Here is a 13,573-nt window from a genome sequence, read left to right on the forward strand (position 1 = left end):
CAGAACAGATTGCATGTAATGACAGCATTCCAACGACTACTGTACCTACAGAAACTTCCACTTGTCATGGTTTGGTAGAGGTGTAGCTGATGGAATTGGCCTGTGCGAAGAAGTTGCTTCCTGTTCAATAGAACCATTTCTTGGAATGCGATTCGACACTATTGAAGCTGCAAGAGCACATTACAATGCTTACGCCGTGTTGACTATGCAACTTGGCCAGAGTAAATATGCAAACTTGGCCATGTTCAGGAGCCAAGTAGATTAAATTTTAAAAACAACCATCCTATAAGATGAGGTACAAAAAATAAGAACCTAACTTTTTTAAAAATATTGGCTATCCTTATTAGTTAACTAGCCAACTTAGTTTAACTAAGTAAACAAACTTAGCCGTGATCAGAATCCATCTTTATTCAAACTAGAAAAAAAACCCTAGAAAAGATGATGAGACACAGAAGAATAACCTCAAGATTTTCAAAAATGTTGACTAGCCAGCTTAGATATATTAGGCAACCAAACTTAGGCATATTCAGAAGCCAACTTAATTTAACTTAAAACACAACTATCCCACAAAAAATGAGATATCAAATAATAACCTCAAAAACTTAAATTGTTCAGATCCAACGTAGCTAGATGAAGTACCCAAACTTAGCTTTGTTAAGCAGCATACTTGATTAAAATTAAAATCCAACCATCCTATAAAATGCGAGAGAAACAGAATAGTCTAAAAAAATTAAAGAAGCGTTCACTATCCAATTTAGGAAGATGAAGTACCTAAACTTAGTTGTGTTCAGCAGCCAACTTGATTAAAATTAAAATACAACCATCCTATAAAATAAGAGGCAAACAGAATAACCTAACCTCGAAAAGTTAAAAAAGAAGTGTTGTCTATCCAACTTAGCTATAGTAAGTAAGCAAACTTAGCCATTTTCAACAACCAACTTGATTAAAATGGTAAATCTACACGAATTTTCACTCAGCGGAGTAATTAATCTCACAAATACAAAACTACAGGGTAAAAAGTGGAATTCACTCTAATTTAAAACCCAAACCATCCTACAAAGATTAGGTACAGAGTATTTACCTCCAAAAATTAAAAGGTGTTGATCCAATAAGCGATAGTACATAAGCAAACTTAGCCATGTTCAGCAGCCAACATGATGAAATTTTAAAACCCAACCATCCTATAAGACGAGGTACAGAAAAGAATAATCTGAAAAATGTCGACTATCCATCTTAGTTCCACTAAGTAAACAAACTTAACCGTGATCATAAGCTAACTTTATTTCAAATTAACAAACAACTATCCCTACAAAGATGAGACACAAAAGAATAACCTCAAAATTTTTAAAATGTTGATTAGCCACCTTAATTATGTTAGGCAACCACACGTAGGCATATTCAGAAATAAACTTGCTTCAAATAAAAACCCAAACTATCCCACAAGAAAATGAGGTACACAATAATAACCTCGAAAGTAAAATTTTACTAACTAACCAACTTAGTTAGATTTAGTAAATGTAAATCAATAGATGTCGCTTATCAGGATCATGAACCATGAATATTATAGCCATTCCTGTTCCTACTAGACCAATGGTTTTGCTTTTGATTGGATGATTTTAAAGAATTGATAACTGAAGAAAGCACAGAAAGCAACCAAGAGGAAACTTCATAGCTGCAAATAGTACCAGGGCCTTACGAAAGCAAACTATGTTAGAAGGATGCGGAGCTCACACCTAAGTATATTGAAGGATGTATCTGAATTGCAGTATATAATCCAGATTCCTGCCCATGTTCCCCGCTCATCGCCTCTTCCAACCTTACCGTGAGCCATGGGCAATGGGCACGAGTAGACACCAGAGCTGCATTTTAAATCACAAATTCCTCCCTACTTGGTACATTGCTCAGGCATAGCTTGGCTTGCAAAATTTGTATAGCATTGTCCTATCTAATGCGTGATGTGCACAAACAAAGCAAGGATATGACGGGTACTGAGACAAATTACCACAACATGGCACCACGGGAGAATACAGAGCATGAACTGGGTTACTATCTTCGTACCTCCCGTTGCAGATTTCTGTCGCCCTGCACCCTCCGCAACCGAGAGCTGAAGCCTTTGGGCATGTGAAGTACTCCGCGGCTGATCTATCGCCCACTCGCGCGTGCTCCCTTTCCGCTGACGAGCTCCCCGCCTACTCGTGCGGGACACTCTACGCCGATGAGATCCCCACCCCTCCCGCGGCGCGCTCCATCTCCACCGAAGAGAACACCGTAGACGCGGCTCCCTCTCCGGCGCCGAGGTCGACGCGCTCTCGCTCGCGAACCCTCTCCGCAGGCGAGCACACTGCACTACCGCGTGGCCCTTCGCCGACGCCAAGGACAACGGACTCTTGCGCGCGCTCGCTCACGCCGACGAGCTTGCTCACCGCCGAGCATAGCACCCCTTCCACCGAGGAAAAATCGCTGAGAAATCCGCTAACTCTAGCTAATTTTGGAGCGGCGGAAATGGGGAACGGGAAGAGGGAGAGAGACAGAGAGAGAAACGTCTCCGTGCGGGCCCAGGTGGGAAGCTGTCGGGGCCCAGGTGCCGACATGTCCAGACGCACTCGTTCAGGCGGCGCGATCGAGCGCGTTATGATCGCATCGAACGGCTGAAAAACGAGTGCTCGGATAGACAAGAAGCATCCGAGCACTTTTTAGCACCTGGGAATATTGATCGACTCCAACACTGCCGACTCTTCGGGTCCTGATTCGTGCTGGGTAGTAAGCATAGACGTAATACGCGGAGCTGCCCAGTACTGCGAACGAACCCGACGGAACGAGGCTTCTTGGAAGTAATTGAATCGCCAATAATTTCTTTCGCACATAGCCTTCTTCTTCTGAATGCTCGACGATGAAGTCACGCTGCTTATCAATGATGATGGAGTTGAGCCCTTCAAGCGCGTGAACTGATCAGATGTAATCTAGCCGCTGATGTAGATGATGGATCCCGCCCGGATAACAAAATCCAGCCGACGCACTTCTCACAGACGGCGCCAATTGACGAGGTGGTTCCTCGGCAATGCCCACCATGAGGGGCTTGGGTTTTAGAGAAAGGCGACGACGGAAGTTCCGGGAGCGAGGCGGTACACGACGTACTCAGGTTCACGTCCCCGCGGTGGAGGATCGCTACGTCCTGCTAGCAATCCAGTATATGAAAATATGGGTACAGGGGCCGCCATAGGCGGAGTTGTTGGATCTAGTCTAGTTCTAATCCGCGGATTGCGGTGTCTAGGCGTGTCACCTCTATGATTTGTGTTTCTGATTATGCGTGTCCCTAAGGGGTGCCCCTGCCTGGCTTTATATATCAGCCAAGCTAGGGTTTACAAGAGTCATAGTAGGATTCGTGTTGGAGTCTTCCTTCCTTGTAGTACAAGTTGAGGCGCGTGCAGGTCAAGCTCGTCGAGTCCTTGTGCTGGTCCAGCTTCATAGTTTGCACCGGGTATGGCAATGTCGAGTACCCGAAGGGTTATGCCCACGTCAGTCCCGACAGGTCATCATGGCGCTACGCGCGCTATTCAAGCTGGTCGATCCGTTGGCCGCAGCCATCGACAAAGCCCTAATCGAGCATGGTGGTGATGGCGCCCTAGACGCTGGCGACGAGGATGCCACTACCAATGTTGAAGTTGCGATTATGTGATTGATTCTCTCAGATTTCCAAGGCTCCCATGTTATTGTACCATGTGAGCGTCGACTGCATTCGCGGAGTTTTGCCTATGTTGGTTGTTGATGTGTCCTGTTAGAGTGTGCAGTTGTTTGTGTGTGTGTGTGTGTGTGTGTGTGGCCAAGTTGCGCCCTAGCGCTTGTTCCAGGACCTGTGCACCGGTGTGGACTGCTATATTCTGTTGTGGACTCCTCTTGGTTTGTGTCCGTCTTCGTGTGTTGCTGCCATGGGTTTATCTGTTCTCCAATGTTAGACATCTTCAACATCCTCTGTAGGAATGCTTGGGGGCTAAATGATCCAAATCGCTGCGTAACTGTCTACGAGCTCATTGCTACCTCCACTTCTCACACTTTACACCAATCTCTACATGTTTTGTTTACACTTCGTGGCATCTTTACGCATTTTATAGAACAAACCTATTACCAAGATGCCACAGTGCCAGTTTATGTTTTCTGTTGTTTTTGTATTTCAGAAAAGTTGTACAAGAAATATTCTCGGAATTGGACGAAACGAAAGCCAAAGTTCCTATTTTCCCGACCCGAAGACGGAGTCCAAAGAAGAGACGGAGGAGGGCGCCGAGGCGGCCACACCATACCTGGGCACGCGCCCCTCCCTGGTCGCGCCTAGGGGTGGTGTGGGCCCCTCGGGCGCCCATCGACGTCGCCCTTCCGCCTATAAGTTGCCTCCCGACGAGAAAACCCTAAATCAACCAGCCTCCGTCCATGAAAAGTTCTGTAGCTCTGCCGCCATTGAAGACAAGTTTCGGGGAACAGAAGTGTGTGTTTCGGAACCCTGCCGGGACGGAGAATTGCCCCCGGAGCCATCTCCATCGACTCCGCCGCCATCTTCATCATTGTTGCCGACTCCCATGATGAGGAGGGAGTAGTTCTCCCCGGGGCTGAGGGATTTACCGGTAGCTATGTGGTCTATCTCTCTCTTCCATGCTATGATCTTTATGTGATCATGAGCTTTGTAATCTAGTTGAATAAGTAGATGTTATTCTTCAACTATTATGCTACTCAAGTGGTTTTATTATGTGATCTCCGGAGATACCTTGTCCAACGGTGTGAAGGGGACAGTGTGCACCCCGTGTGTGTCTTAGGCTAAACTTTATAGAAATACTTATAAATTGTGATGTTTTGTTAGTACTATCTTTTGATGCTCAAAGTGACAGCGCGGGGCATCCCTAGATTTGGAATGCAAACTTTAAGGAGTGCATTTATAGCCCTAGACGGTGAATTTATGTTCGTTATCCAACCGGAGAGTGGTTCATAGTAGCATAGTGAAGAGATGATTATGTATTCAATTATGATATCATTGTTGAGAGTGTCCACTAGTGAAAGTATGATCTCTAGGCCTTGTTTCTAAGCATTGAAACACCGTTACAACCAGTTCTGCTACATGTTTGCTTGCTGCTATTTTTATTTCAGATTAAAATTATCACTCATAATCATCCATATTACTTGTATTTTACTATCTCTTCGCTGAACTAGTGCTCCTATACATCTGATAAGTGTATTGGCTGTGTTGGGAACACAAGAGACTTCTAGTATCGTAATTGCAGGGTTGCTTGAGAGGGATATCTTTGACATCTACCTCCTTGAGTTCGATAAACCTTCTGTGATCCACTTAAGGGAAGCTTGCAGTTGTTCTACAAACCTCTGCACTTGGAGGTGATACGTCCAATTTGCATCACTATTTTATATCATAATTTACTGCTATTCATCGATATATTTCATATTTAGAGGTAATACTTATGTCATTCCATCTATTTTTTGCATGTTTATGATTATTGGAGAATTAACCACCGGAGCCAGGATTCTGCTGGAAAAAGGACAGTCAAGACACCATATTTCTGAAGAACAACAATTCCCAGAAAATATAAAGAAAATCCTATTTTGCCAGATGACGGAGGAAGCCAGAAGGGGATGCCGAGATGGGCCAGGAGGGGGGCCAGACCACCCCTAGGCACGGGTCAGGCCTTGGCCGCTCCTATGCATGGTCGGGGCGCCCTGGCCCACCTCTGACGTCGCCCCCTCGAGTATTTCAACCCTTCGGGAAACCTAAGACCTGGGAGCGACCCGAGAAATATTCCGCCGCTGCTATGGGGTGGAGAACCAGAGAAAAGAAAAGCTCTCCGGTAGGCAGAATTCTGCCGGGGAAATTCCCTCCCGAAGGGGGAAATCGTCGCCATTGTCACCGCCATTGAGCTGGACTTCATCGGGATCATCATCACCATCATCTCCACCACCAATACCATCATCACCGCCGTCTCCACGCCGTCCTGCTGTAACATCTTGGATTTGATACTTGTCTAGTTCATAGGGGAAACTTTCCTGGTGTTGATTACTCCTAGTAGTTGATGCTTTTGAGTGGAACCATTGAATTGAGGTTTATATCCAGATTGTTATTCATTATTGTATCACCTCTGATTATGATCCATATGATGTCTCGTGAGTAGTTCGTTTAGTTCACGAGGACATGGGAGAAGTCATGATGTTAGTAGTGGAACTATGTTGAGTAATATGCAATGATTTGATATTTAAGTTATGGTGTTATTCTTCTAGTGGTATCATGTGAACGTGGATTACATGATACTTCACCTTTATGGGCCTAGGGGAATGCATCGTGTATTTGGCTACTAATTGTGGGGTTGCGGGAGCGACAGAAACCCAAACCCCCGTTAGGAAACCGGTGCACGAGGGAGTGTAGGATCTCAAAGTTCAAGGCTGTGGCTAGATTTATCTTAATTACTTTATTGTAGTTACTGATACGTTTCAAACGTATCTATAATTTCTTATGTTCCATGCTACTTTTATGATGATACTCACATGTTTTATACACATTATATGTCATTATTATGCATTTTCCGGCACTAACCTATTGACGAGATGCCGAAGAGCCGATTGTTGTTTTCTCGCTGTTTTTGGTTTCAGAAATCCTACAAAGGAAATATTCTCGGAATTGGACGAAATCAACGCCTAGGGTCTTATTTTTCCACGAAGCTTCCAGAAGACCGAAAGGATTACGAAGTGGGGCGACGAGGCGACGCCACACTAGGGCGGCGCGGCCCAGGCCCTGGCCGCGCGGCCCTAGCGTGTGGGTCCCTCGTGACGCCCCCGACCTGCCCTTCCGCCTACTTAAAGCCTTCGTCGCGAATACCCAGTACCGAGAGCCACGATACGGAAAACCTTCCAGAGACGCCGCCGCCAATCCCATCTCGGGGGATTCAGGAGATCGCCTCCGGCACTCTGCTGGAGAGGGGAATCATCTCCCGGAGGTCTCTTCATCGCCATGATCGCCTCCGGATCGATGTGTGAGTAGTTCACCCCTGGACTATGGGTCCATTGCAGTAGCTAGATGGTTGTATTCTCCTCATTGTGCTATCATGTTAGATCTTGTGAGCTGCCTGTCATGATCAAGATCATCTATTTGTAATCCTACATGTTGTGTTTGTTGGGATCCGATGAATATTGAATACTATGTCAAGTTGATTATCAATCTATCATATATGTGTTGTTTATGTTCTTGCATGCTCTCCGTTGCTAGTAGAGGCTCTGGCCAAGTTGATACTTGTGACTCCAAGAGGGAGTATTTATGCTCGATAGTGGGTTCATGCCTCCATTGAATCTGGGACAGTGACGGAAAGTTCTAAGGTTGTGGATGTGCTGTTGCCACTAGGGATAAAACATCAATGCTTTTTCTAAGGATATTTGTGTTGATTACATTACGCACCATACTTAATGCAATTGTCTGTTGTTTGCAACTTAATACCGGAAGGGGTTCGGATGATAACCTGAAGGTGGACTTTTTAGGCATAGATGCATGCTGGGATAGCGGTCTATGTACTTCGTCGTAATGCCCCGATTAAATCTCATAGTACTCATCATGATATATGTATGTGCATTGTTATGCCTTCTTTATTTGTCAATTGCCCAACTGTAATTTGTTCACCCAACATGCTATTTATCTTATGGGAGAGACACCACTAGTGAACTGTGAACCCCGGTCCATTCTTTACATCTGAAATACAATCTACTTCAATTGTTCGTTACTGTTCTTTGCAAACACACATCATCTTCCACACTATACATCTAATCCTTTGTTTACAGCAAGCCGGTGAGATTGACAACCTCACTGTTACGTTGGGGCAAAGTACTTTGATTGTGTTGTGCAGGTTCCACGTTGGCGCCGGAATCCCTGGTGTTGCGCCGCACTACACTCCGTCACCAACAACCTTCACGTGTTCCTTGACTCCTACCGGTTCGATAACCTTGGTTTCATACTGAGGGAAAACTCGCTGCTGTACGCATCACACCTTCCTCTTGGGGTTCCCAACGGACGTGTGTTAACTACTACCACGCCAACAGCAGTTACATATGCTTGCAAGAGGTATAATCACAAGTATGTGTTAGTACATTAGCATAGGTTCACCCACAAAACACTTACCAAACCATTGAAGAATATTCAGCTATGTGAAGCGAAAGCTCTTGACGTAATTTCCGCGTGTCCTCAGGAACGTTTGGTCATCATAAGTACAACAACTGGCATGTCCTTTGCTATAAAAAGGATTGGGCCACTCGCTGCAATTATTATTACTGTATTTTATTTACTTGTACTTTATTTATCTCCAATACCAAATACCCCAGCAAACCTGTTTGCTAGTGTTTACAGTGAATCCTCGATCAAAACTGCTCGTCAACACATTCTGCTCCTCGTTGGGTTCGACACTCTTATTTATCGAAAGTACAACGATACAACCCCTATACTTGTGGGCCGGTCATCAGGAGGCCCAACACTGTCTACAAGAATATAAGTGTACGTAGACAACAAGCTCTTTTCTGGCGCCGTTGCCGGGGAGGTAAGGTAAAAGGTACTCACATCCTATGGCTACTAAGCTATCTTCTAGTTGTTGGTGAGTACTCAAAGTTATTTCCTTTAGATTCTTCAATTATACCTTTTGTTTCTTGTTTTTATTTTCACTAGTTAGGCTTAATGGAAAACAACAACAAAATTAGAGAGCTTTATATTATTTATCTTGAGTTAGGAGATGAGGTGTTTGAAGAGAAAATTAAAAAAACCCATGGAACTTTATTTGCATGCTAATAGCAATGTTATTGGTATGAACTCTTTGAACAACCTTATTGCTAATGATATGAAAAAGTCTAAGCTTGGGGAAGCTAATTTTTATGAAAATGATCTTTTTAGTTCCCCAGCTTTAGAGGAGGAAATTTGCTATGATGATACCATGCCTCCAATATATGATGATTACAATGACGATTATGTTATTTTCAGTCCACCTACTATTGAGGAGAAAATTAATTATGATTACAATATGCCACCTATATTTGATGATTATGGTGATGAGAATAATAATGATAGCTATTTTGTTGAATTTTCTCCCACTACAATTAATAAGAATGACTATGCTTATGTGGGGAGTAATAATTATTTTATGCATGTGGCTCATGATAAGAATGTTTTATGTGATAGTTATATTGTTAATTTTATTCATGATGCTACTAAAAGTTATTATGGGAGAGGGAAACATGGTTTTATGTATCTCAACAATATTAAGTTTCACCTCTTTATGTTGAAAATTTTGAAGTTGCACTTGTTTTGCTTTCTCATGCTTGTTGCTTTGTGCTTCCATGACTTGTTTCTTTACAAGATTATTTTTCATAGGAAGTGGGTTAGACTTAAATTAGTTGTACATTTTCTTCTTGATGCTCTCTTTTACTTCAATTCATATTTCTTATGTGAGCATCTTCTCAAACTACTGTGCCTAGCTGAAAGGCGGTAAAGAAAACACTCTTGGGAGATAACCCATGTTTTATTTCTGTAATTTTTCTTTTGTTAAGTCTTGAAATTTGTTACCTCTGTAATAACCTCTCCTTATACTTTTTTATTTCCTTTTTGTGCCAAGAATAACCTCTAATAGGAAGAAAGTAAGATTTGGGGAAGTTGCTTCCTGAAATAGATTTTGTCCTGTCAACAAAAACTTTGTATTCACAGCCAGAACGTCGTATTGATCTGATAATTTTTGAGCATATGCCCCAGGTTATTATCTAACTTCCTTTAGTTTTGCACTTTCCGATTTGAGCAACAGAGAATTTTCAAAAAATTGATCTTTACGTGTTGTTCTGTTTTGACAGCTGCCGCTATTTGCATTTGCCTCTTAATCTTTTTCTTTTTGAGTTCTTTTGAGAGAAAGAGCTTTTTGAAGAAGTTGCTACAGTAGCTAATGTTTTAATGGATGTTTAACATATGTTATAACTGAACCAAATGGATTTGTTATTTTGATTGCACTAATGCTGCTAATGAAAATTGTGTGAAGTTTTATATGAAGGAAGTTTTCAAGTGTAGAGAGAGAAGAATGATGCAATGAGATGAAGTATGGACAAAATCTCGAGCTTGGGGATGCCCAAGTCACCCCAAGAAATATCCAAGAGGTAAAAGCGTCAAATCTTGGTGATGCCCAAGGCATCCCCTTCTTCATCAACAAAGTATCTGGTCATCTTTCAAGACGCTATATTTTTGTTGCTTCATCTGCTATGTGTTGTTCTTGGAGGGTCTTTATTTTTGTTTTGTTTTGTTTTCTGTAGTAGATGGTTGGATCCTAGCATTCTTGTGTGGGATAGAGGCACGCTCCGCTTTCATTGCAAACAACACTCTAGTTTCACTCTTATTGTTGAGTGTTCTCTTTTGCTAGTACTGCATTTAGCTATGGTTTTCCACTCATATTTTGTTCAAAGCTTGTTAGTTTTATTTAGTTAGGTATTATTAACTCTCTGGTCTTTATTGATTATTATCTATGAGAGTTGTTTTAATTAAATTGATTGGTGTTGGAGACGAGTAAAATGTTTCATGCTTATAGTGGTGCAAAAGGAAGCTTGTTTAGACCGTGGCTTAGACTTTAGCATGTCATGTCAGATGTTATTTTAAGGGATTTCTATTTTCGTGCCCTCGGGTCCTTAGTTGTACTCAGTTTTCCCCTGTCGCTTAGTTTTTCCTCAGTTTTCCCCAAGCCCTTGTCTGAAACCCGCAGAATGAGCTCGGACGGGAGGATTCCCGTTTAGTTGACCGTTCCGTGCTGACGTGTGGGGCCGCGTCATGTGGGGCTGCATCGCGTGGGGCTGGTAGAAAGGGACCGCGTGGGATAGGGCGAGACCGTGTTTGGTTGTACGTGAGCAGGAGCTGAGTTCTGTCTCTCTCGGCCCAAATTAGCATTTTTAAGAGGGGTCCCTTTTAAGAGCACCTTTTCCCCCTCTTTCTCTCTCTGTCTTTTTTCACCAAATTATTATCAAATCTAGAGAAGCTTCCATTTCTGTCTTTCTTCGATTATTTGTGCCTTTTGGCTCTCGTTTTTTGCCCAAGATGGAAGCAAATCTAGTACTCCCTCTGGTACATATTAATGACCTCACTTATCTTGGTTCATATGTACTCCCTCCGTGCACGTATATATGATGTTTTGGTTTTTTCTTTGGTTCATCTATTTTAGTTTGTATCTAGTCTAGGTTTTAGTGTGTAGGTTCACTCTTTTTAGTTTGAATGCAGTCCACTCTAAAAACATCTAAACAATCTTATATTTCTAAACGGAGAGAGTATCTAGTTAAATCTAGAAGAATATCTCAATGCTAATGCACGATATATTCACACCGTCATAATAAATCGAGAAAATAAAGTAGGGCCAACAAAATATAGTAGAATAGGGATAATAAGCTGCATACAGCAGCCAACATAATAACAGGTTCTTAGGTTCTTCCCAACACCAACATATTAACAACAAAATAAAAAGCTGCTTTGCAGCAGCAACACACGTCCTGGACTCCGCCTACTCCATCTGGCTCCTCCTCTAGTTCTTGCTCCCCTGTCCTTTGATCTTGGGCACCTTGGGCTTGATCAGAGGCATGCGGCTGGCGGCGATCTCCACCCGCTGGAAGTTGCGGAGGTGAATGCCGAGCCCCTTGTGCTTGGCACGAAAGGCGTAGACGTTCACTGTCGCGCTGACTTTGGGGAAGGTCCTTCCGATATCCTCGGCATGCGTGATGAAGCAATTGAAGTCGGTGTCGTCGAGTCTCCTAGTGCAGAAGGGGCACTTGTAGACACCTTTGGCGAAGTAGGAGGCGAACTGGCCGACCTGCAGCCTCCACAGCACCTGTCGAGCCTTTGTGCTGATCCTCCTCGTCGCTACCGACGTCGCTGCCAGACACCTGATACATATCAAACGGAAACTATGAGTGAATGAGTTGCAATGATGACGTAACATGCATGATAACAAAGTTAGGAAAAACAGAGGCAACCTCAGTTAGATTGAACACGATTATATATCTACAGGGACGGGGTTAGCGAACCAAAGCTCATGCACAACAGATTTGTACACAGCAATGGTTCGTTGAACCCGTCCTGTACAAATTTGTGCCCAACGATTCATCATAGGCAAAGAAATAAATTCCAGATCTGAATAAATTAACCGAACGGCCGAACCCCAAATCTTAACTGATTGAGATCAAATGATTACTTGCATAAATTAACCGACCGGTCGAACCCCAAATCTTAACTGATTGAGATCCCATGATTACTTGCATAAATCAAGTAGGTATCAAATCAAAATGGAATAAAATCGGCGCATATATTAACCCAATACTCATCCTACCTACAGATTAGCACTAATAGTTACTAGGGAATCAGCAAAAATAGGGTTAAAAAGGAAAGGGGAACAACAAGGGAGCAAACCGTAGTTACCTCGTTCCAAGGGCCGTCCATGCAGGTGTCGTAGGGGTTTTCCGGAAAGATGTACGACACCTTCTCGCATGGGTCCCATTCCGGCGGGATTTGACCGCCACCGGGGGCAGCCTCCGATGCACCGGCGGAAGCCACCAATGCATCGGCGGCGGCGACGACCGTAGAGGGGACGACGTCGAAGACGGAGGCGCCGTGCTTAGAGGGGACGGCATCAAGGATGGAGGACGGATTCACATTCTCCTTGTGCATTGGCGGCAGAGGAGAGGGAGAGGATTTTGCTTTGGAGAAGATGATGACACGTGAGAGGCAGCGTTGCATGAGGGAGTAAGAGTGAAAGTGAGATAGTGCGAGGAGGCGAACAGGGAGAGGCATCTATAAAGCGAGGGGTCCTAAATGCGACCCGCGTACTACGCGTCCACGGTTGCACGTCTGCACGTCTTCGACTTCCGCACCGCGACACGCGTCCACGATTGCACGTCTTCAACTTCTGTACCGCGACCCGCGTCCTACGCGTCAACAATTGCACGTCTTCCACTTCTGCACCGCAACACTGTCCTCGAGTCTAACCCTCGAAATTCAGATATACTTAGGTATACCCTCGAGTCTTATACTAGCATTTTTTGTATGCTCAGTTTTCCCCTTGAGTGCTAATACTGGCTAGTGCAATATACGCAGTTTTACCCTCAAGTGGCTGGTCAATAGAGAGTCAAAAAATTTGATTAAGCTAGTTAAATGAGTCATTTAATGTGTAAAAAATTCCAAAAAAAAGATAAAACCATAGTGGCACTTACTCATGGATGTTCTTACGCGACCTACCACGCTGGGAACCATAACAATCATAGATAAATCAAGTTTTACCACAAATTGCCACTTCTCAAATCACCTAGTAGCTATGAAGGTGCATGGCTTTCCACAATAAGACCTTCCCAAAACAGCTTTCCCCAAAACATACTTTGTCTGAATGAGACAACAATTTTCACACTCATGTATATTTGTATTGCAAATAGTTTGAGGTAGGCCAAGATGGGTTTCATTGTACAAAACACGCATTTTCTATTTTTTAAATCTCATATTTGAATCCCTTAGTCTGTTTATTACTCACGTGCCCTTGGTTTCTTGATACTACTC

This window comes from Lolium rigidum, chromosome 7 (genome assembly GCF_022539505.1).
Source record: "Lolium rigidum isolate FL_2022 chromosome 7, APGP_CSIRO_Lrig_0.1, whole genome shotgun sequence".
In the NCBI taxonomy this organism is placed as follows: Eukaryota; Viridiplantae; Streptophyta; class Magnoliopsida; order Poales; family Poaceae; genus Lolium; species Lolium rigidum.